Genomic DNA, 26,601 nt, shown 5'->3' on the forward strand with positions numbered 1-26,601 from the left:
TTCAATTTGGTGTTCCTGCAGATGGGATGATTGCTAGAGGGTTCTGTTCAGCTATCTTCGTCCTTGATGTTGGTCTTAATACTATTATTATCATGGGTAAGCAAAAGGGAATTCAGAGAAGCTAACTACCAAAGTTACAAAGTTAGTTTCAGAATTAGAATTTGAATAAATTCTATCTTATTTGAAGCCTTTTTTTCTGTCTACTGAAATACAGTTACTTCTCTATTAGATAGATGTTCAACAATATTTGCTTAATTAAATTAAAATGTTAATGTTTCTTTATAAGTAGAAGCTGAGCAACAGTGTAAGTCTAAACTTAGTTCATCTTTTCTCCAAAAATTAATTGCACTACTTTTCCCAAGTTTTGGCAACCGTTTTCATGACTTAATATTATTTAGTGTTTCTGATTTTATTGCACAATTTTTTGTTGGTACAGGATGTGAAGCTAATGAGTAAGAGAGACAGGCTTTGAAGTGTCAGATATGTCTCAATTCTGAATCATTGAGTCAGTAAGCTAGTCAATTTTTAAAAATAATAACAAAGTAGAAAAAAATTAAAGTGGAGAAAAGGTCAACATTTTTTTTCTTCATGAGTTATACTTGTTTCTAAATGGTTTTAATGAATCATTTCAAATTTGAACAAGAAACAGGAGTCTGTTAATTAGAGATTTGGATTTAATGACATGGTTGCATAGGTATGGCACACAGAACATCTGTGTTCTAGTACCTAACATTAATTTAATTTCTTTACAGGAGTCATTTATGTTTTTCTTCATTTTTAATAAATTGTTTCACTGCTCAAAATAACATTGTAGTTGTGAAGTCATTGGCATCTACACAGACAGAATGCCGTGAAGCTGACTCCACAGCCTTCACTTAACAAGTTCTTCATTCTCATAGTGGATCATATGCAAAAATAACAAGAAAATAAATGAGTTCTGAATTATGAAAGATACTACATTCTTTGTGCCATGTGAGGAGATCTAAGTATTAGTAAGCTTAATAAGTCATACACTATCCAATTGTAAAGTACTAGTTTAGGATTGGATCTTTTTTAGGTTTCACTTTACTTATTCTTTGCACTATTATACTTGTGAAACACAAGATAAGAACCAGTCTTATGAGTCTTATGCTTGCTGTCTAAGAAGTTTATTTAGATAAATAAATCCAGTTTTTTTACTCTCATTTAAAATTTAACTAAAATATACATACGTATTTATTGGATATTTACCATGGATCAGACCTTGGGTAAAGCACTTTACATATATTCTTTTATTTGGTCCCACTCTCCACATTTATGGATGAGGAAACTGAGACTCAGTAAGGTTATAACAACTTGCTAATAATCACAAAGTTAACAAATGACAGAGCTGTATTAAAAGCAAGAATTTTTTTTTTATCTGAGCCTTTGCTCTTTTTTTTTTTTTTTTAAGGTTTTTTTCCTCCTCATAGGTTATTGGGAAACAGGTGGTGTTTGGTTACATGAGTAAGTTCTTTAGTGGTGATTTCTAAGATATTGGTGCAGCCATAACCCAGGCAGTATGCACTGCATGCTCTTTGTAGTCTTTTATCTCTCAACCCCTCCCTACCCTTTCCCCCTGAGTCCCCAAAGTCCATTATATCATTCTTATGCCTTTTTATCCTCATAGCTTATTTCCCGCTTATGAGTGAAAACATATGATGTTTGGTTTTCCATTCCAATCTCATCTGGGTTGCTGTGAATGCCATTAACTTATTCCTTTTTATAGCTTAGTAGTATTCCATCATATATATACACACGCATATACATACATACACACACACACACCCCACAGCTTCTTTATCCATTTGTTGATTAATGGGCATTTGGGTTACTTCCACATTTTTGCAATTGTGAATTGTGCTGCTATTAACATGTGTGTGCAAGTATCTTTTTTGTATGACTTCTTTTCCTCTGGGTAGATACCCAGTAGTGGGATTGCTGGATTAAATGGTCACCTACTTTTAGTTCTTTAAGGAATCTCCACACTGTTTTCCATAATGTTTGTACTAGTTTACATTCCCACCAGCAGTGTAGAAGTGTTCCCTGTTCACAGCCAAGCCAACATCTATTATTTTATTTTTGGATTATGACCATTCTTGCAGGAATAAGGTGATATAGCATTGTGGTTTCAATGTGCATTTTCCTGATTATTAGTGATGTTAAGCATTTATTCATATGTTTGTTGGCCATTCATATATCTACTTTTGAGAATTGTCTATTCACATCCTTAGCCCACTTTTTAATGAGATTGTACGTTTTTTCTTGTTGATTTATTTGAGTTTAAATCAGTAGCTCTTCTGTATATCAACAGCAACCAAGTTGAAAGTCAAATCAGGAACTGAATGTCTTTTACAATAGCTGCAAAACAAACAAAAAAACACTTAGGAATATACCTAACCAAGAAGGTGAAAGACTTCTACAAGGAAAACTATGAAATACTGCTGAAAGAAATCATAGACAATACAAACAAATGGAAACACATCCCACTCTCATAGATGGGTAGAATCAATATTGTGAAAATGACCACACTCCCAAAAGCAATCTACAAATTGAATGCAATTCCCATCAAAATACCACCATCATTCTTCACAGAATTAGAAATAACAATGATAAAAGTTATATGAAACAAAAAAGAGCCCACAAAGCCAAAGCAAGACTAAGCAAAAAGAACAAATCTGGAGGCATCACATTACCTGATTGCAAACTATACTATAAGGTTATAGTCACCAAAACAGCATGGTATTGGTACAAAAATAGGCATGTAGACCAGTGTAACAGAATAGAGAACCCAGAAATAAACCCAAGTACTTACAGCCAACTGATCTTTGACAAAGCAGACAAAAACATAAAGTGGGGAAAGAACACCCTTTTCAACAAATGGTGCTGGGATAATTGGCTAGCCACCTGTAGGAGAATGAAACTGGATCCTCATCTCTTACCTCTTACAAAAATCAACTCAAGATGGATTAAGGACTTAAATCTAAGACCTGAAACTATAAAAATTCTAGAAGATAACATTGGAAAAGACATTGGGTTAGGCAAGGATTTCATGACCAAGAACCCGAAAGCAAATGCAATAAAAACAAAGATAAATTGCTGGGACTTAATTAAACTAAAGAGTTTTTGCACAGCAAAATGAACAGTCAGAAGAGTAAACAGACAACCCACAGAGTTGGAAAAAAATCTTCACAATTTATACATCTGATAAAGGAATAATATCCAGTATCTACAATGAACTCAAACAAATCAACATGAGCCTTTGCTCTTAACTTCTAAGTGCATGATCCTTGAGAAATGTATTCCACTTCGAGTGAGGCTCAGTAAATGGAACAATTTCTATCCATTTATGTTATACAAGTCCACTCACTATAGAATTCAGAACTATTCAATTTCCTTAGGTTTATCTCAGGACCACTCTGTGGGTTCAACTTTTAATACATGTTCTAAAAGTCATGAGAAGTTGGGCCAACATCAATATGTTCAAGACAAAGGCATATAGGGCTATAGGGCAGACACTGGGGCCTAGACCAGTGTTCCCCACATTTGAAGTAAAACACCCTCTGCTCTCAGGAGGGAGTGATGGAAACTTTCTCACAGTCTCTTAATAGGCACCCAGGGAAAGTAAGACACTCTCTAGGGTCAAGTGGAGTGCTAGAGAAAGTGGTTTGTTGCTTTAAAATGCAGACAGTTTGCTGTGAAAAGGAGAGTTAAAAATGCAGTCTTCATTACTCTCCTGGTGATTGGGACTCATGTGGTTCCTGAAAACTTGGATTCCAATACTTCAAGAAAATATTGCTACTTGAAATAATTTTATATTTGCAAAGAGGTGTTGTACATATAATAGAATGGAAGATCTGGTAGAGAGCAAAGGTCTGGAGGAGAAGTGAATAAAATGAACTTGGCAAGACATGAGGATATGATAATTCAGTCTGAGAGACCAGGGGCAATGGCAGAGCTTATGCAGCAGAGTTCCTGGGAACCAATGTGGAGATAAAGAAAGTGGAGTGGTACTGCTGGGTATCTACCCAAAGGAAAAGAAATCATTAAGTGAAAAAGAGACATGCACACACAAGTTTTTAACAGCACAATTTGCAATTGCAAGGATGTGGAACCAAGTGCCCATCAGCAAATGAGCAGACAAATAAAACGTGGTACTATGTATACCATGTACCATGTATACCGTGGAATTCTAAGCCATAAAAAGCAATGAAATAATGTCTTTTGCAGCAACTTGGATGGAACTAGAGGCCATTATTCTAAGTGAAGTAACTCAGAAATGAAAAACCAAATATTGTATGTTCTCACTTAGCTAAACTATGAGGACACAAGGCACAAGAATGATATCATGGACTCTGGGAATTTGGGGTATGGGGAAGGTTGGGAGGAATGTGAGGGATAAAAGAGCATATATTGATCACGGTGTATACTGCTCGGGTGATAGGTGCAGTAAAATATCAGAAATCACCACTAAGCAACTTATTCACATAACCAAAAACCACCTGTGTGCCCAAAAACTATTGAAATAAAAAAAAATTAACAAAGTGGAGTGCTAAAGAAAGCAATAGAAGGCTGCAGTGCCCCAGGTAGAGCCAGAACACACCTGAAGTGGAGCAAGGCTCTGAGATGGAAGTCTGAGAGAATCTTTTCTTAGCACCACAGGGGCCCTTAGAGCATGATGTTTCCATGTGAGCAGTTTTACTGGCATCTTGAAAAGAGTCTACAAGTTTTTCATTTTGTATGATTTGTTTTCTACACATGAGAAGAAACAGCAGAGGCACAAAATTACCATAACAAAAATTTTTTACTAATCATAAGTTAGTAAAGGGCAATGATGTGTACACTTTGGGGCCTTTTATGGCCTCTTTTTAAATTTTATTTTAGGTTGAGGGGTACATATGCAGGTTTGGTATATAGGTAAACTCATGTCATAGGAGTTTGTTGTATAGATTATTTCATTACCCAGATACTAAGCCTAATACCCAATAGTTGTTTTTTCTGATCCTCTCCTTCCTCCACCTTCCACTCTCAAGAAGATCCCAGTGTCTATTCCCTTCTTTGTGTCCATGTGTTCTCATCATTTAGCTCCCACTTAGGCATTATTCAGCTTTCTGTTCATGCACTACTTTGCTAAGGATACTGGCCTCTAGTTCATCCGTCTTCCCACAAAAGATATGATCGCATTCATTTTTATGGCTGTGCAGTATTCCATGGTATATCTGTACCACATGTTGTTTATCCACTCTGTCACTGATAGGCATTTAGGCTGATTCCATTTCTTTGCTATGGTGAATGGTGTTACAGTGAACATTAGTGTGCATGTGTCTTTATGGTAGAATGATTTATATTCCTCTGAGTATATACCCGGTAATGGCATTGCTGGGTCAAATAGTAGTTCTGTTTTTAGCTCTGAGGAATCATCAGACTGCTTTCCATGATGATTGAATTGTGGTCTTATTATCAATCGTCTACTGGCTTTAATCATCATATCTTTGGGAGCTTATTCTATCAGGGACTACTACAGGCAATGGGTATATAATAATAACTAAATCATGCTGCCTTTCTGCAGAGCCTCACAATTTAATAAGAAAATACATTTGCAGACGTATAATTATAATACAAGAGTACGTACCCAATGATAGAATTTCAAGGAAATTACAGAAGAAAAGTAAAAGACATCACAGTAGTGGTTTAAATTGTGCTCTAGAAACTTCCAATGAAAAAGTTTTTAATCTTTTTATTATAAATATATATTACAAACATGGAATTTTAGGTGTTTGATATGTGTACATGCATTTCAATTATCATTCTTTTTTATGTTCAGATCATCCTATTTTAAACCATCAAATCAGGTCATAACCAAACAGTCTGAAACCCTCCTTGCTTTCTGGCAGAAAGCAATTTTCCAGGCTAATTTAGCATTTTTGTTACAACATATTTGAAACAAGCAATTTTCAATGGAGCCCTGAGAAACGTCTTTAGAGATCAGAATTTGGGCATTAGTGTGTTTATTGCTGCAGTATTAACATTGTTTCCAGGACTCTTCAGTGCATATAGCTAGTAAATGCATAACAAATCAAAGTTTCATGCTATTACTTCTAATTCAAATTTCAAATTATGGTGTTTTGAGTTAATTTCTTTCTTTTTTCCTTATCTATTTTTTTTAGGTTAGAAGTATTCGTTCTTAGTAGCATTGTTGCGACTTCCCTACTTCTGATGTTCGGAGGGAGTGGTTCCCAGTGATGACTTCCAGCAAGCGCAAGAAAGTAAAACAGCCCTTTTACTCCCACCACCAGCAGTTTGGCAAGCTGGAGCGCTACAGTTCCTGTACTCCCACAATTTGGCAAGATCTGAGTTCTTGTCCCACCACCAAGAAGAATAAGGCACTCAAACACCAGAGAGTGAGTAAGGCAGAGTAGGAGTTATTAAGCAACAGAAAAAGCTCTCAGAATAGAGGGGACCCTAAAAAGGGTTGCCAGCTGTGGGGCTAAGTTCAGGGTTTTCATGAACCGGGAGGAAGAAGTAGTGTACTGATTGGTATGCAGGCCATTTTGGAAAAAGCACCACTCAGAAAGAGACACAGTAGAGCAAAGAATAAACTGGAGACAGAAGTGAAGACTGGCCTTCAATCAATCAGGGACTGGAGTGACATTTCACTCTATACAAATGAAGACTCCGCCCATGGCCAATCAAAGAAAGGTAGGTATATCTAAAATAGGTGAAAGCTAAGGACCAATTGGGAGGAAGTGCACCAAATGGGAGTGAGAGTCCTCACTTCAGTCTGTTGATTCTATCCGGAACTGGCAGCTTGGTTTGCAGGCCTTAGATTGTCCTCAGCTTGAAGGTGGGGAGTTTCACTGAGGAGCCTTTCCTGCCTGCCTAGAAATTCGCCTGCCTCCTACCACTATCAGCATTGACATATTTGCTTTATTATACAATATTCCTGTATTAGGTTCAATATAGCATTACCAATATTATTACCAATAGTAAGACTACCGAATATAGTTCATGATATTTCTCTTTCTTTCTTTTTCTCTTAATTGTAAGGATTATGGTCAAAATCCTGTGTTTGGCAGACAAGAATTTTGTCATTAGTGATTTGAAGAAATTGGGTAATTTCTTCCACAGCTGACATGGAAAATCTGGTAAAGTTTTTTAAAAAGATGATCAATTCTGCTTCTGCTTAAGGATTTGAAAAAAAATGTTATTGCTTTCATTACACAGGGAAAGTCTAGATGATGTACAAAACCATAACTTTTTTGGAATCTATCAGAGATCTGAAGTCCCAAGGCAGCCAAGTAAACTAAATTCAAATGTTTAATGAGCTATTCAGAGGAAAGGCAGCACAGGAATAGTATTAGTTTTTCCAGAGATTAGGAGAAAATGCTGGTTATCATATGAGTAGTTAAGGAAGAACACAGCTACAAATGTCCGTGGATTCTTGAGTGTGAGTCTGCATGAGTTTACAATCCTTGGGAACCTTAGACATGAGAGGAGTCCACAATTACAGGTATTTTCTAAAGACCTCCATCAGATGGTTCAGAGAAGGATCAGAGACAGTCTGCACTAATGAGAGGGTACCCTCATTGGTACACAAGCACAAAATCGCTCCTACTTCACAATTCCTTTTTTATAGGAAACAAGGTTAAGCTACTTGAAAAAGGATAGGAAAGCTTCCTGACCCATCCCAAGCAAAGGTAATTTGCTTCTGAGGGTGAGGAGGAGCAAAGTTGCTGGCCTCTATGAGATTTGTGAATTGGCGGCATGCTGGACTGAGCTTTTTCCCCAAACTGCAGAGAATACTACCCCAATTATCATTAGATTTGAATTGAAAAATAGTGGAAACTTTGATGTCTTGAGGTGATAAAGACCAGAAATTGGAGGTGGAAGAACAACTGGAAATTTAGTGAAGGGACTCTGGAAATAAGGGGATCATGGATACAATCACATGAACCTCAGAGTACAGCTCTACCTAAATAATTGATCAATTTCTCAACTACATAGGCAGAAGGAAGACTTCAGGGGCCAGGTAAGAAAAATAGCAGCAAAAATGCCAAAAATTTGTCAGAGATATTAGCTGCTGCAGATTGCCATGTGTGGCTCCAGGCAAGTTAACTTTCTAATAGAAAAAAAGTTATATATATATATAATATATATATGTATATATGTGCATATGTTTGTGTATATATACACACTAATTCCAAAGGTATTATAATATATAAGTCTAATGTTCAGTGTTCAAATAGGACATGTAATAAAACAAAAGTGTAATACATCTTTGGGAGTGGGGTAAGGGAGAAGGCAGTCAATAGACATGGGCCCCATGTATTGGATTTATTAAACAAAGAGCTCACAGTATGTAATATAAATATACTTTAAATTATTTTATTAATAAAGAATTTATGTAGAAAATGGAAATTATATAAAACTAAAGATTCTAGAGCTGAAAACTATAATATCTAAAATAAAAAATTTATTAGATTGACTCAAAAGCAGATTGAAGTGAGCAAAAGAATCAATGAAATTAATAGACCCATTGAAATATCCAGTATGAAAACAGAAGAATAAGATACTGAAGCTCCAGAGACCTGTAGTGTAATACCAAGAAGCCCAGCATACTTCATATCCTATATGTAAACATTCTTCAACAATATTAGCAAATTTAATCTAGCAATGTATAAAACAGTAATACATCAGGAACAAGTGGGGCTAATCCAATGAATGCAAAGTAGCTTAACAGAACAATAGGATAAAGAGAAACAAAATTATACAATCACTTAGATACAGAAAAAAGACGGACTCATCCGTGATAATAAACTATCAGCAAACTAGAAAAAGAAGAGTATTTGCTCAGTCTAATAGAGGGCCTCTATAAAGAGCCTACAGCTAATATTATACTTAATGCTGTAATATTGAATGCCTTCTATTTAAGATAAAATAAGATCACCACTTCTATTCAGCATTTTAGGAGAAGACTTAGCCAATGAAATAATAAAATAAAAAGAAATAACTAGTCTATAGACTTGAAAATAAGTAAAATTTTATTTATTCACAGATAGCATAATCACTTACATAGAATGCTCAAATTATTCTATAAGATACGTACTAGAACTAAGGAGTCAATTAAGCAAAGTCACAAGGTACAAAGTCAAAATATTAGCTACAAAAAATTGGGAAATAACATTTAAATAAATACCATGTACAATACCATGGAAAATATAAAGCATGTAAGATTACATTTAATACAAGGTGTACAAGATTTGTACAATGAAAACTAATATATCAAAACAATGTAAACAGTTGGAATTATATAAAATGTTCATTAATAAGAAGAATCAATATTGTCAATATGGCCAGTGTGCCAATATTGATTAACAGACTCAATACAATCTCAATAAAAACACAGCAGGCCTTTTCATAGAAATTGAGTACTTTATTCTAAAATTTATCTGGAAATGCAAAGGACCTAGAATAGCCAAAACAATTTTGAAAAAGAGCAACAATTTGGAGAATTAACATTGCCATATTTCAAGACATATTCTAAAGTTCCAGAAATCAAAGTTTGGTATTCATATAATGATAGATATATAAATCAGTGGAACAAAATAGAGCCCAGAAATAGAATCACACATACAAGGGCAAATAATTTTCAACGAAAATGACAAGGTATTTAAATGGAGAAAAAATAGCCTATCCAGTAAATAGTGCCAAAACAATTAAATCTACCTGTCAAAAAAAAGTAATGTCAATCTGTACCTCAAACAATATAAAAACAAAAAAAATAAAAATGGATCATATACGTAAATGTATGAGCTGGAATAATAAAATTTTTAAAATAAGGCATAGAAGAAAATCTTGATTATAACTTAAATAAATATTCAATAGATAGGATGCAAAAAGCATAAGCTAGACCAAAAAAATTAAAATTAAACTTTATAAAACTAAAACATCATGCTAAATGAAAAAAGAAAACAAAAGATAACATACTGATTAATATATTTACATAAAATTATATGAAAGGCAAAGTGACAGAATTGAGGCTTGTAAAAAACTCAGGAGAATTTTTTGAGTTGGCAATAGTGTATGTATTCACTGTGGTGGGGTTACATGACTATGTACATATACCAAAAATGATAAAAATCTACATTTAATTTTAAAATGGGTGAGTATTATTTTAGGTAAATTATACATCAGTAAAGCTACTGAAAAAATGCTGTGTATTAGAATTACTTGAAATAATGTTTTTCTATTTTGTTGAAATACCATCAACTTCATAAACAATAAGATGTTTTGATTCAGTATGGTTTTTTTATGAATTTTCCCACAACTTTGGTTTAACTTTGTTTCTTCCTAAGTTACAAAATGCATTTACATAAACAAAATGAAAACTCTGAAACAATTTACATTCACAGAAGCATTGTTTTTACTCTGCACCTTTCACACTGAAGGGTCAATTATTAATGATTTTTTGTTTACTATTCCATCTCTTTTCAGATAAGCATTTCAAATCCCCTTTCATTACTCAAAAGGTAGACTACCAGAAACAATATTTACCACCTGCTATTTTTACCTAATAAAATGTGCGGTAGATTACTCCACTTTAGTGGTATAGAAATGTTTGTTATTGTTTTTTAACTGTGTATAGTACAAATAACAGCCTTGAGGGGTGGGAGGGAGGGTGGACAGAGAACAGTATTTGGAAACTAGAATAAGTTTGCTGACTAACTACGTAGGTTTTCAATGAGAGTATAGTTATATCACTTTTAATTTGAAGTTTGGGAGAGGAAAGGGATAAAAAAAAGGGCTTATTTTATTATTTTTCATGTTAGGTAACAAAATAACAGATATACAACTCACAACATATTGATGTAAATGAACCAATTACAACACAACTACAAATTTTTCTAAACACCAACATATAAAAAGTATGTTTTTAAGCTTTTAGTCCAGTAATCTTAACTAATAGAAATGTATTCAAAATACACGATTGGCAAAAATACAAAATGATATTTGTGTGAGGCTCATCTTTGTGCCATTATTTGTAATAGCAAAAGACTGAATGCATCCTAAAAGTCGGTCAATGTGGCAGGACTCGTTGAATGAATTATAATATATTAATATATGGGAATACCAGCTATGGTTAAAAGGGATAAGAAACATTTCCATATACTTGCAATCTTAGGGAAAACACGCAAAATATTAGTTTCTATTGGAATATCATTTAGATAGTATTTTGAGACCCTGTGAAGTTAGGCTAATTCCTTTACTGCGCATTAAGACCATAGTGTGGCATGGTCTTACTATACTTTATCCATTAATTAATTTTCTTAATTATTCATTTAACAATCATACAATGTAGTGCTAAACAGAACTTAGAATTTATCTAGCCCTATCTCTCTATTTTGTGGATGAACAACCTGAGAACTGAAAGTTGAACCACTCACTCTTCTACATTTTAATTTAAAAATTATGTCTAGAAAGAATCAACATGCTTTAATAAAATGTATATTATAAATGAGACTCATACTCCAAATTAAACTACGTAAATTTTGAGTTTAGAAAGCTAGGCTTCCTTAAACTCACATCATATATTGAATTTCATTTCTAATATCTACCATATCTATATATATATATGGTATATAGATGTATATATTATATATGTGGCATATATATGGTGTATATGTATATGATATATATATAGTATATATATGGTGTGTGTGTGTGTATATATATATATATATGGTGTGTGTGTATATATATTATATATGGTGTGTGTATATATATATATATATATAGTGTATATATGCCCAGGTTCTTCAAAGAATAAAAACATGTTCTTTGAAGAATGAAAGCATTACATCAACCTACGTTTGTACGTTTTTGATATAGAGATAATTTTACAGTGGACAGAAAAAAAACAACAGAAAATATTGCTAACTTTAGGTAAGATAAATCTTTCTGTATCCTGGGTCTGTCACATCTTAACTATGTGAATTCAAATGATTAGCTTCCTTTCTAATCTATTTTTTTCCATCTGTTAAATGAGACACTTTGTAGCTGTATTAGAGAGTTAAATCAGGTGATACATACATAGTATGAATTTCAGTTACAAACTCCAGTGTACAAAAGTGAATTTATACAAACATCTTTATTCCACTAAAATGATAGTATATAATCTCAGTTAGTTTATGTCTAGCCTTTTCCCAAGTTCCTGTTTAATTTTCCAGGGATTTACACTGTATCAATTCATAGACCACAGTTCTATTAGGTTGGTGCAAAAGTAATTGTGGTTTTTGCTATTAATAGTAATTAGTAACCCCACAATTACTTTTGCACCAGCATAACATCAGATCCTTAATTGTCCTTGATGTCTCTTCTACTCTTAGATTGCATAGCTCTTACTATTAATTCTACTTATTCTATTAATGTAAATCATGATACTCCTGGTATATTAGGACCATCTAAGGCCACATTATGAGCCATCACCTCATCATGCATTCATTTTGTATTATATCTATATCTAGGTATATAGATATAAATTTAGATAGATTGTCTACCCAAAACTCTATAAAGAAGGAAGTACAAGTTCCTTCTGCTCTTTTTTATTTTTATAAAACAAACAAAAAAAACAGGACATCAGTCTGTTACTCAGGCTAGAGTGTAGTGGTGCAGTCATACAACATAGCTCAGTGCAACCTCGAACTCCTGGGCTCAAACGATCCTCTCACCTCAGCCTTCCAAGTAGCTGGTACTACAGGTGTGTGCCACTGTGCCTGACTAATTTTTTTAAATATATTTTTTATGAGACAGGGTCTCACTTTGTTGCCCAGGCTGGTCTTGAACTCATGAGCTGAAGTGATCCTCCTGCCTTGGCCTCCCGAAGTGGTGGGGTTATAGACACGAGTCACCGTGCCAGTTCTTCACATCTTAATCTGCGTACATTTATACGGAATTGCTGCTGCCTTGCCAGGCACAGTCCATAGTGCCGAGAGTATAACACTTTACCTAGAAGTAAAAAGTATCTAATATCTCATCTTTTACCCTCTACATACTTTATTTCCTATCCCAGACATAGTATTAGAGAGATGGGATGTAGTGTGATGGAGGAAGGTAGAAGGGAGAGTTGTCTCACTTTAGCAATTTTATCCTATATCTTTTATCAATATCAAGATTATATCTGTAACCCTATGTGTCTAGGCTTTTAAACATGCCCTCTCCACTGCCAAAAAAAAAAGGGAACTGCTTTTTTTGTCTCATTTCTGCTGCCATATCCCTTTTTGAAACAATATCTATGAAGCACTACATCGTTGAAAAATGGAAATTCAAACTTTAAAAGTTACCTTGCAACATACATATAAGTGCCCTACAAGTAATGTATGTTCTATAAATAGTATTATACTTGTCCACTTTTCTCCTTTAAGCACCTCTTTCTTCTACTCACTACTTTTCTTTTAAATTTTGGCAATGTCTTTGACTAGATGTGAGTTACTGCCTGAGGTTCTTTCATTTCTTAGTAACACAACTGGTTTCCATAAACCTTTCTTTGGTGCTACAATTTTTTTTTTTCTTTTTTGCCTCATATCTTACCTTTACTACATCAGGAATTCTGAGATTGTCTCTTCATTGAACTAACCCATGATTCAAAAGTTTTAAGAGTTTCCGTCTCCCAAAAATGACAAAAGTCTGGCTGTACTTTCTTAAAAGAAGGTACATCTTATCAGTAGTATTTCCTTGTGTCTTGTGGTCTCTGGGCTGCCTAAAGTTCAGAACAGACTTCGCCTTCCCCTTTGGACTTAGGACTTTTTCTCATTAAACCTACATTTCTTACCGACAGATTCTTTTCCTGGTGTTATAATATTTGTGAGCATTTAAACTGGGCACATATTTGCCATAGATCTGTATATAATCCATGGATGTAAGTGAAAGAAAATATGGGAATTTGAGTAAATGATTGCAATGTAACATTTAGTCATCCACTACTTATTGACTGTAGGATAATCTTAGCATCCTAATTAATATGATTTAAAAGTCTCACATTTATCAACAGCAGGACCGTATTAATGAATGGAATGAGATTTTAGTCAACATGTCCCATAGATTCAAACAAAATAACTGGAATCAAAATGCACTATATACTTCCTGCTTTCCTTTACACCTAATTTGAATTGTCTACTTTCTCCCATCTCAGCGGAAGGTAGGTGATATAGTGGTAATCCTGCTAGCACTTTTTGGCAACCCAGTGAGCACTGAGTGACATTCTGCTGTATTAGGTGTGATGGGTTTTCAATTGGGAGTGTGGTTTACTAAGGACATTTGTCACACTATGGATTATGTGTGGAGCATCAGCCTGGTCCCCAAGATACTGTAAAATTAATACTTTCACACTGGACAGTGAGGACAATTTGTGTGAGCATTGCATTTCATATATTATTCTGCTATGTTATTTTTCCCTTTGCTGTAAATAACATCACTAATGAATGTCAGTCTCAGAGTTTAAAAACAGGTTTTCTCTGCATTTATCTAATGCATTCTTATAAGAAGTCTCAAAATATAAGTGACAACATAATTACATCTTGCTTTACCCATAATGTAAAGATCATTTCTTCAGTACCTCTACTTTATACATATAAATCCCTCAGCAATCACTGATGGATCATCAAAGAGCAGTATAAAAATAATTTATCTTTATTGTAAGGAAGAAGTTAAGAAAACAGCTTTGAAAACAAAGGGGTTACATTAAATATAACTAAAACACTTTATAAAGTGAATCACAATGTTTTATCAAGGCAAGGAGAACTTCAAAAAGACAGTTTACTTGGGATTAAGACATATCTTGCTTTCTAACTAGGATTTTCTTTCTTTCAAAGGTTTCTGTGATTGCTTGTTTAATTCTCTGTAACTTCCTTATGCATCACAAAGGGTTAGCATTTCAAATGAGTTTTCAAAGATTTCTGCTCATAATTCTTCATCTTGACTCAGTTATTGCTCAGGAAGTGTTGTTTATTGCTATGAATAATTTTAAGCATTTACGATAAAATATATCTCAGCGGTGTAATACACAGATTTCTATATAATAAAATCAATTATCTTAATCTTAGCCAAAAATTTTAACAATATCCTAGTAGTACAAGTAATATTTCCAAATCAGTACAAAAGTTTGATCCTCATAAACATGCATTAGCTGAGCAGACACATGCTTCCCATAAAACCATCTGGATGAAAACCTGATCCATTTGGCTACTGGAAAAAGCAATTTTAAGCATATTCACTAATATCCTTTTCATAAATGAACAGAATAACTAACATTCCATAGAGATACAATCTGTTTAATCCACTTAAATTCTAACGGTCACTGAATTATTTTTAATATCATTGAACCTAAATTTAAACACTTTGAAATCTGGTGATTCCATTTTTTTTTAGTGTTAGTAAATGTAAAGCAACCTTCCATAAAAGCAAATTAACTTAAATACTTATTTAGTACCTATTATTAGACATTGCTTGATGCAGATTACTTACAAATACTTGTGTGTTGGTTATTTTTCCCCTGTAATAATGCTGAATTAAAAATAAAACTCCAAAATTTCAAAGAAGTTAAGAAATTAAGCTTATTTCAGATTCATAGAATTGTAGGTGAGTTACAGTTTTGCAGCTATCAGTCAGACTGAGATTGACTTAGCTGGACCAGGCTGGACTACTGATTTGGGGTTATATTTTTCCTCCATATAGCTTCATTCCTGTATTCAGGCTGAAAGATCAATGCCTACCTGGGGCTGCTCTTTGCATGGAGAGAGTAAGCTCCCTGAGTATTGGTGGACACTGCCATGCCTCTTAAGGCCTTAGATCAAAACTGGCACAATTTATCACTTCCACATTCCATCAAACTAAGTCATATGGCCATATCTGAAATCAATAGTGTGGAAAAGTATACTCTGCCAACAGGGAAGCTATAGCAAGGGAATGTAGCAATGGTAAACGTAGAATTGTGGTAAAATAATATGACCTATCACACCTTGAAACAATCCCATCAGATCTCAGGGAAACAGAAACTTGAAAAATCAGCTATATATCCCCGTGAAAATACAGATATGTTAAGGTTAAAATAGATGCAGGCAACAACACTCTTCAAGTCAGTGCTTCTCATTACAAATCACCTGGGGAGACTTGTTTTAACACCGAGGCTCAGAATTTTTCCTGAATATTTGCATTTACTTGATCTAGAATGGAGCTCAGGCACCAGTATTTTTTAAAAGCTCTACTTTTTCAAAGTGTAGCCAGGTTGTGAAAGTGACCAAGATCCCATTAATATTTTTCTGTCTCAGAGGTTTGAAACCTCAGAAGTTGTTTAGAAAGTCAATTTAATCAAATAAAGACGGTTTTGGTGAAATAAGCTGTTATTTCCCTTACAGCCAATATTTTTAAAGTGTTGCTACCAGTTTGACTAGAATCTGAACTGTTTGGATGAACAGTATTTTCTGGTGATTAAGTAGGCACAAAATATGCAGATATTCTTCCTCCATGGTATCTGAGAAAACAAAGTTGTTTTGTGGTCACTGATTGCGCAAAGATGCCAAAAAGAAAAGATTGTATTATCCATTGATTTTCTGTACATTTTCCTCCTTTTAATCTTTCAGTCCATCTAATGTACTCACTCCACCACTCAGCTGCATTCTTATTCAGTTTTTTGTTTGTTTGTTTTTTGTTTTTGTTTTGTTTTTTTTGTTTTGTTTTTTAAGACAGAGTCTCGCTTTCTTGCCATGGCTAGAGTGCAGTGGCAGGATCTCGGCTCCTTGCAATCTTCACTTCCCGAGTTCAAGTGATTCTCATGCCTCAATCTCCTAAATAGCTGACATTCCCAATCATTTTCCACAGAATCTAGGAACTCACACCATGACCCCATTTATGAACTGAGGCTTTCTTTTTTGGTTTTTACTCTCAGCATATTTGCTCCATAATACAATTGCAGAAATCCTTCTGCGGACAAGTGTATTACTACAAAAGATACAGACTAGGCTAGAGAACAAAATCCTTTCTCTTAATTTCTCAGATTTGATTACTCTACCTTCAGTTTATCAGTTCAATAATGGACTTTAAAAACTTGTTTCTACTTCCTACTTAAGATAACTATAGCTTCGTTTTGCAACCAATTGACTATATTAGAATTTGCTATCTCCTTCTGTCTATATTATTCATTTAACCATCTTAGTTTCAACCACTAACTTAGATAACATTTGCACTTTAACAAAAGGCTTCAATGGTTTAACAAAAATGAATTAAAAACTATAGAAATTACTGATATTGCCAGGTATAGTGGTGCATGCCTATAATCCCAGCTATTTGGGAGGTTAAAATGGGAGGACTATTTAAGCTCATGAGTTCAGGACCTGCCTGGGCGACATACCATGATCCCATCTTAAAAAGAAATTATAGATATTGTAACATGAGTGTTACAGATATTGTAACATGAAGTCTGAAATATTTCTTGCAAGGGAAAAAATTTGAGAAATAACAGATTGCATTCTATATTCACTTTATAAGCTTATTACATATATGAGAATCTATCTATTTGCTGTGGTTTGAATGTTTGTGATTTCCAAAATGCATCTTTTAAAATTATAATCCTCACAGTGATATTAGAAGGCAGCATCTTTGGGAGGTGATTAGGTCATGATGATGGAGCCCCCATGAATGGGCTTTCATGCCCTTGTACAAGAGACCGCAGAGCTGGTCCTTTCTAGCATGTGAAGACAAAAACGATAAGGTGCCATCTATGAACCAGAAAGAGTCCCCCCACCAGACACCAAATCTGCTAGTGCCTTGCTGTTAGACTTCAGAGTCCATAACTATGAGGAACAAAATTCTGTTGTTTATAAGCCACCCAGTGTATGGTATTTTGTTATGGCTGCCTGAATGGACTAAGACAATATTCAAATTAATCGCTTGAATGACCATATGTTCAGGAGAGCATGAAATCCAAAATTCCTCTCGAGGATTTCCCCACTTCAGTAAACCTAGGTGCATTCTAATATATGAGAAGCCAGTTGCTCATACATCATCATGCTCTGCACCCAATAAGTGTTTGTGTCTGTGTCCCTTCTATTTTTGCAAGTACGTGTGGCTTAGTGATCGATTTCCCAGCTATTGATGTTCTTTGAAGGCACATGATCCCTCCCTTTCTGGTTTAAGGCTTATTGCATTATGCACTCTGTCTTAGTCCTTATTCCTGAAAGACACCCACTATTCCAGGTTTGTCAGTTTTATGGTGGCTGTAATCTCAGTCACAGTTTTACTTTTGGTGACACTTGTCTTTTCTTGCTATGAAACTTTAGTTGAATCTCAAAAAAACAAATGAATATGTTCTTTATTCCTTGACTCCCAAAAGCAAATGGTCTAAATACTTGTTTTATATTTCTTTGGTATTTTTCTTCTGTTTGATTGTTAATTTCTCCCCTGTGATTAGCTTGGCATATCAATGGGAACTGAGAGGGAGAGTTAGTTACTTCCCTAGAGCTAATGTTCACTTACCTTTTACTTACTTACCATTGAATTCCATAACTAAAAAGTTTTTCACTCCTGAGAATCCTTCAGAATCTTCAAAGTGGGGAAGAAGCGTAGAGTGAGCATCATATTATCTAGTGAGGTGCAGGGCTGTGAGAATTCATAAACCACTTTGGTTAGACTATCCCCTTCCTCCACTGCAACACGGGGATATAAGTAGTGTTTTGAGAAAACAAGTTTAACACCTTGTTGGTATATCAACCAAACCTCCCTTGGGTAAAACTGCATGGTGTTAACTATACTTGTGATCAAAAGAGGATTGTACTTTGAGCTGGAAAGTGAGGGCTTTGAAAATGTATTCACATTCTCTTTCCAAGCTATTCATCGGGCCTTCCACCTCCACATGGGTCTCTAGGGCTCTTCTTAGAAAGTGTTTGTTGTTTGTTTTGTTCTGTTTTGTTTTGTTTGAGATGGACTTTCACTCTTGTTGCCCAGGCTGGAGTGCAGTGGTGCCATCTCAGCTCACTGCAACCTCCACCTTCCGGTTTCAAGGTTTCAAGTGATTCTCCTGCCTGAGTAGCTGGGATTACAAACACCTGCCACCATGCCCAGCTAATTGTTTGTGTTTTAGTAGAGACAGGGTTTCACCATGTTGGCCAGGCTGGTCTCAAACTCCTGACTTTGTGATTCACCTGCGTCAGCCTCCCAAAGTGCTTAGATTACAGGCATTAGGTACCACGCCCAGCCCTTAGGGAATATTTTAATGCATCATTCTTCTCAAATATGACATCAGGAAAAAAGTAATCAGCCCTCCCATATAGAAGGGGAGCCCACACTTTGCCCAATTAAGCATAGATTTTGATGGTTTTTGACTAGCCCTTGACAAAAGATTTCAGGGCCCAGAGCAAGAGTACAAATAGAGAATCATACATTTAAAGTTATAAATCAAGCTAACAAACCATTACACAAGACATGTCCTATTCTCCTACCGTGATAAATATCTTTATAACAACCTAGAAGACCCAGCTTGAACTTCATTTTCAGAGGATTTGGATTTCCACAGTGGTATAAACACAGTCAGCCCTGGGGCATAGGTGCTTAAACCTGGCTCAAGTTAATTTAGACAGAGAATTCTAGAATTTCAAGTACCCAGAACATAGTCCAGAAGAAGAAAAGGCCTGGACTCAAAGTGAGTCCACCTCCTTGGTTCCTTGATTCCTTGATATCTTAGAAGAGGTGTAGCCAGAGAGACTGGAGCTGAGCCCCCTAAATTTCAGGGACCAGGTCTGTTGCCTGAGGCTTAAGGATGGAACTGGAGGGACTTTTCTCTACATAACAGAAGGAGAGTAGTAGGGACCTTTGCACAAATTTGGGAAAGAGCAGAGCAAAAAAGAAGGAAGATAAAGAGACGAATCAGCAGATGGTATAAGTCTGAAACTAGGTGAGCTCTCTAAAACTCAACAGTAATGAAATGGCCAAAATCTTTAAGAATAAAATGTTTGCTGTAATTTTGAAGTGTTTAAAAAAGCAATGAAAGTAGTTTCAGGAATTTACAGAGCAAGGCAAAGTTTTTATAAGTACTGAGTAGTAGAGAAGTGTGTAAATGCAAGGAGGAACAAGTTGGATAAAGCAGATTTTGAGGCAGAACCAGAAGATTCTCCTGATACAGTGGTTTACACAGAGTTGACTTTTTCTAAAGTACCATAGCTTTACCTAGGGGAGAGAGGGGAAGATAAAGGTTCAGACACTCAGAAAATTCTGGACTATTAACAATTACAAGCCAATGACAAATGAGAAGAATTTTAGATTTCTAACTTGTATCTTGCACCTTTACTTTTAAGTGAGTAAAAATATGCCTTGCAACAAGTTCGAGGTAATAAAACAACATACAGAGAAAAAGTCTCCCATTTGCTTCTTTCCCCAGCCGCTCATTTTTCCTCACTGGAGTAATTACTGTTGTCAGATTCTAATAACTCCTTTCAGAGATAGTATATATATTCAAATATATTTATATTTTTCTCACAATTATAGCAACTATACAGACTCTTCTGTACTTTGTGTTTACACTTTACTGTATATCTTGGTGGTCCTTCTGCAAGTGTGTGTTTCATGTTGCCTCATTATTTTTAATGGGCGGCATAGAGCCTGTTGAATTGGTGTAACTTGATTTACTTTACAAATCATCTATTGATTAAAATTCAGGCATACAGTTTCTTACTTGTGCCATATATCTATACTATAAAATCCTGGATGTGGAATTTCTGAATCTATGTTGATAGTGCTAAGTCATATTTCATAGAAGTTATTATGGGTTGGATTGTCATTTAGCAAATATTCATTCCAATTCCCAAACCCTTGTGGTTCCATATTTTATACCACCCCACTGACTTTGGTCTTGACCATGTTGTTACAAGAAAAACTTGGGACTGTTACCTCCCACTATCCCCAAACTGGAAAGGAACTAAGGGACCAAAGAATGACTTAGATGAGTCCACCTTGGCAAGTAGGTCAACTTATTAAGACTTACATACAGGGCACTCTTGGATGGTGGCAGGACAGCTCTAGAGATCTGCACTGCCTCCCATCTCTAAACTGCTTGTAAGCTAATTTTCTGCCTCTTTGCCTACTGTGTTTGTGTAGGTCAGTTTTAGGTCCGCTCCATATGCTGACTTTGGCCCACCAGAGTCTCTGACAAATTCAGACAACTTTAACCAAGTCACAGCTGATCTGCATACCAATGAGGATAAAATAAATGTTTGTTGTTGCAAACCAGCAACTCTGGGAGGTGGGGACAATTAAAGCAGCAATAGCCAACTGAGACTGGTTTGGGTTTTTTTTTGTTTTTTGTTTTTTGTTTTTTTTGGTAAGTTTTTGACATCCCAGGGATGTTTGGGTTCTCAAGAATACCTGTTCCTTAGCTGGGCAACATGGCCTTGGCTCACTGCCCAGCCTTCAAGGTTCAGGCAGCAGACATAACACCCTTAAGCCTAGTGGGGAATCCATCACACTACACATGACTTGCTTGAACTAATCAGATGTGATCAGAAGTTATAGTGTGCAGCTTCTGAGCTGAGGCCTTAAAAAGTATGGCACAATTCCTTTGCACTCTTCTAGTGTACCGTAAGAATAACATGCTTCAGGAAGCTGGTGCCCTTTGATCCAGAGCCCCAGCACTAAGAGAGCCTTAAAACCTAGATTTTAGGTCGGTTTCAGGTCAGCTCCGTATGCTGACTTTGACCCACTAATGTCTGATCAGAATGCTTGATCTCATCTGTATGAAAGCTTTCTTATTTTAGTTTGAGGTTGAGCATCTTTTCATATATTGAAGATCTGTTTTGTATTAACTTTTCTATGAAATCTGTTACTATCTTTCTTAGCATTAATTTCTCAGAAAGCAGAGTCTAAGCCAGATGGCTTATTTCTTTTGCACCGGGAGTAAAATTCCAGAAAGCAGCAATGGATTTGAGGAGTATAGTAGGGAAGGTGAGAAAGACAATAAAATAAGGCAGTGTCAACCTGATTGTGCAATTGGTTCTTGATTAGGATCTCCCTGAAAATCCACATAAAATATGTCTAAGGGCTTCCATCTGGGAAAGGAAAAGTATATTATTCAGATTCCACCTCCTATTCGTCGTTTTGTCACATGAGGAATTAATTCACTGCAGTTCCAAGTTGCACAAAGTTGAGCAGTGAGTGAGTTTCCACAACGGCACCATCAACAAACAAGCTCCAAAATGGAGCCAAAAGGCAGAAAGTTTGAGCAGAGTTGTCTGCATTGGGTGGTGACTATGTGAAGTTAATCAGAGTCCATACAGATCTAATTGCTATACTGACAGCTTGAAGAAGGGACAAGTGAATAAGAGATGATCTGAATAGATGCATAGTACATGTTTGATATAATCAAAACCTTGCATCACTCAGATTATCCATGCCCTTCATTATATCCAGATTCCACATTGCAATATGAAGCCTGTGTTTTCGTGAGAACATAAGAGGGGAGATTCAAGCCCAATGAGTCACAAAGTGCACAATAAGTTTAAAATAGTAGCCAGCTTCAATCAATTAATTACTTATAGCAAGAATGTTCAGCCTTCACTGCTGAAGCTGATCCCCAGGCCATAATTGTAAGTCATCAACTACTCCTCTAACACTGATCCTAGAATACACTCACCTCAGCCAACACTTCAACTGGTCTGTTTTGCTGGCTTGATAGAGTGATGCTGACTGTCACTTCTCATGAGCCTGTAGTTGCTTTGTCCTTGTTGAGCTGTGGTTGTGGCAATTGTCCGGCAAAACTTATCACTGGGTATAAGAGCTTAAAGAGATATTAAAACTATCACTGAATTGCAGACATATCTTTGTCCCCATTATGTAGCAGCAACTCAAGTTTCTCACAGTGATAATAGTCTATTACCTCTGCCATTAAAATCACTCTGTTGTTTTTCTACTGGTTTACTGGATAAGTGAGAGAATGACCAAAATCAGTGGGACTCTATTTCTTTGGTTAAAAAAGCCTTTGATAAAAGACATAAGAATTTGGATCAATAACTTTATGACTAAGGTTATATGAGGATAGAAAACAAAAAAACTCTCGAATGGGCCTCCGAAATTTAGGAGGAGGAGGGCAATCCTACTTTCATTCCTCAGTTTTTAGACCTACTTTTTTTATTTTTAGAGTCACAGAATCATATATCAGCCATTATTTCAGCATGTCTTGCTAAAGACCAAGCAGCATCATTATCTTTTGAGGATGCCAGCACCATTGGATGGATGGATGGACAGACATAGATAGATATAGATAGGTAGATGTGGATGGATGGATGGATGGATAGATAGATTACTTCAAAAATATAAATATACCAAATGAGAGCTGCACCTTTTTTGCAGTGGAAAAAAGAAGTAGTAAAGTATAAATAATCTGCTTTTACCTTGGATAGGCTAACCAAATCTGGACTACTGAACCCTAACTTCAGTGAGGTAGCAGATCCTTGAATCTTTACAGGCTGAAATTCCACCTTCTGGCATATACATTTTATTTAGGCATCTAGAATATGTGTCTCTCCTTCTCACCAGGTTCAAGTAGTATGCTGCTATCAAGATAGTGAACCGGTACAATGTGTGTGGAAAATTATGGTAATTGACATCCCAGTGGACAGAGAAAGAATTAGCCTGTCCCCCAGGGAAGGACAGGGACTCAGTGCAACTATCTCTTCATGAAAAGGCAAAATGCTTTTTATTTTCCCTATGGATGGAGAACAAGAAGATAACACTTACCAGATCAATGACCACACACAAAGTGCCAGAGACTTTAATGATCTGCTCAAGTAAAAATCCAACATGGCAGCTGAAATTGAATCTATCAATTGTTCAAATTTATGGTTGTCAATTTTCACAGACTATTTTCTATCTCATTTTTGGAAGGACTATAACAGTTGATTAAATAATATAAAATCCCTGTCATTTATTCCCATAAGACATTGTTGCTTCTGATTTATATCTTGGCAGGGACAGAATAGTTCCAGAAGTTTCTCAGACTTCCATTTTTATTTCATACTATAATGTCTCTTATTTCTCTAATTAGGAAACCAATGTGATTATTCTGACAGCTGCTAGGTATATCAATTTTAAATATACATTCCAGGGTAATCACAAAATATATCCATAGGTACTTTTAGATATGCTAAGAGATAGACTTCCCCAAATTATTTTCACCTGACCTTCATAATTTCTTACTTTGGTAAGCCCATAATTGTGTTTTGGTTTCTCAGGTATTAATGTTAGATCAAACACACCTGGAAAACAACCACAGGTTATTTTCCATGGGGAAAGAATTGGAAAGTTTTGTTGTATATATTTTTAGAGGTGTTGAAGGGTCTTTCTTCAAGACTTCCAGACTTCTTCAACCAATGGGCTCTGGGTTTGTGAATTTAATTTGAAATGATCTAAGCAAGGGACCACATTTTTTCATTGTAGCAGCTTGCATAGTATTTTGTTGAACAGTTCTTGAGTTTTAATTACCCAATACCACCCTTGTTAGTGGTCCATCTTTCTTAAGAAACACCATGTGATTAGTCAATACCAAAGATTCGTAACAGTCAAGGTTTTCTGATTGCCCCTCTGGCCTTTTTGCCCATTAAGGTAATTATACCCAGTTTTCCACCCACATTTAAGTGCTCAACTTTGTCTCTACCTTTTTTAAATTTCCTTATTCCATTGATAGTAGGGAGCTAAGTTCCACAGCAACAAATCCTACCAGCAACTCCAGCTAACAAAAAAAGACCACCACAAGTTTATTAAATAATCTAGTGTCATCTTTTTACAGTACATTTTTTGATGCCTTAATGAAAGAGGTTTACTTTAGCCCCTCTCGGGAAATACAGTAAAGTGGTGGATTTTCAGGCCTTACATTATCATTCTATTCTAACATTCATACCTCCCTGACCTTCTGCCTTTTCCTCAATACTATATCAGAAATGTTTTGTCATTTATCCAAAATTCAGCAAAGTCCCTCATCACATCCAACCTTCAGGTAGCCATCACAACAGATACTGGCCAGATGGCCTTGCCAAAACATTGAACAGCAAGTGATGGATGAGCTGCTCATGTCAACAATTTTTTACCAACTAGTCATATGCTCTGTTCCTAGTTTCAAATTTTTGAAGACCCACTCCAAAATCTGTTCCATTGGTTTCTAACAGTAGGTATTAAGCAAGTATTGCAATTTATTCAGCTTTAAGGCATTTTTTCCAGGATGGTGCTGATACCTGACTGATTATCACCCTGAAGTCATGAAGTCAATGAAACTTTGCAGATGGTATAATTAAATGTGTCTCCTGCAAAAAATTCATGTGTTGTAAATTCTCAATGCAACAGTGTTGGGAGATGGTATTTAAATAGGAGGTGTTTAGTTTATGCCAGCTCTGTCCTCACGAAGAGATTAATGCTGCTATAAAATGGGCTTGCAGAAATGAGTTCACCCTATTCTGCTCTTTTTGATGTGAGGATAGTGTTTCTCCCCTCCAGAGCATACAGCACTGAAAGTATCCTCTTGGAAGTAGAAATCATGCCCTTACCAAATACCAGGTGTCAGCACCTTGATCTTGGACTTCCCAGCCTCCGGAACTGTGGGAGAAAAAATGTTTTTTTTATAATGACTCATTCTTAGGTATTCTATCACAGCAATACAAACCAAGAAAGCAGGGGAAGATCCAGGGTAGGATAAGTGTTATCTTACAAGTTACAAGTCAAGTCACTAGTACCAAGAATAAAGAACTTTCTGTCTTACAAAAGAAAAAGAGGGCAACTTTTGACACCAGTTAATTCAGACTCATCCACATATATGGGTCTATCCTAGGCCTCAGAATTATATTTTCATATCAGGGTCCTGACTTTGACATTATAAGTAATTGAGATTGGACAGCCCATCTCCTCTGCAGTTTTGCCACCCTTGTGACTGTATCTTGGGCTTAATTTTTCAGCCTTTTTCCTTGGGACTACTGTAGTTGGATATTTCCTTAAAAGCTGCAATAGAAGATTTCTGGCTTATTGAAATACCAATTGGCTTCCATTTTCTGTTTGTAACATTTCTGATTAAAATTTAAATTAGAACCCAAATTTAAATTTAAAATAAACCAAAATACTCCACCTTTTAAAAAATTATTATTGCACTTATATAAGCTCCATAACCACCAAAAATACCAATATTTACCTTACACCTGTCCTTGATCCCAATGAGATACTTATTTTAAATGTTCTCAAATTACTGTATGTATTTGTCCTAGTTCATTCAGGCTATTATAACAAAATATCTTCAACTGGATAATGTATAAACAGCAGAAATTTATTGCTCGCAGTACTGGAAGCTGAGAAATATAAGATCAAGGTCCAGAAAGTTTGGGGTCTGGTATATTTGTCCATTCTCATGCTGCTAATCAAGACATACCTGAGACTAGATAATTTATAAAGAAAAGAGGTTTAATTGACTCACAGTTCAGCATGGCTGGGGAGGCCTCAGGAAACTTACAGTTATGGCAGAAGGGGAAGCAAACACATCCTTCTTCACATGGCAGCAGTAAGGAGAAGAGC

At 35.6% G+C, this 26,601-nt stretch overlaps 1 long non-coding RNA gene across 1 annotated transcript in view; it reads left to right on the forward strand.

Moving 5' to 3' along the window:
• The window catches only part of LOC129136633 (uncharacterized), a 384,752-nt gene that overhangs the window by 340,040 nt on the left and 18,111 nt on the right, over positions 1 to 26,601 (forward strand). The window contains exon 3 of the long non-coding RNA XR_008538451.2: positions 6,186 to 6,717. This is a non-coding gene — a long non-coding RNA (uncharacterized LOC129136633). The remainder of the gene's footprint in view (positions 1 to 6,185; positions 6,718 to 26,601) is intronic.

This window comes from Pan troglodytes, chromosome 10, assembly GCF_028858775.2.
Source record: "Pan troglodytes isolate AG18354 chromosome 10, NHGRI_mPanTro3-v2.0_pri, whole genome shotgun sequence".
NCBI lineage: Eukaryota > Metazoa > Chordata > Mammalia > Primates > Hominidae > Pan > Pan troglodytes.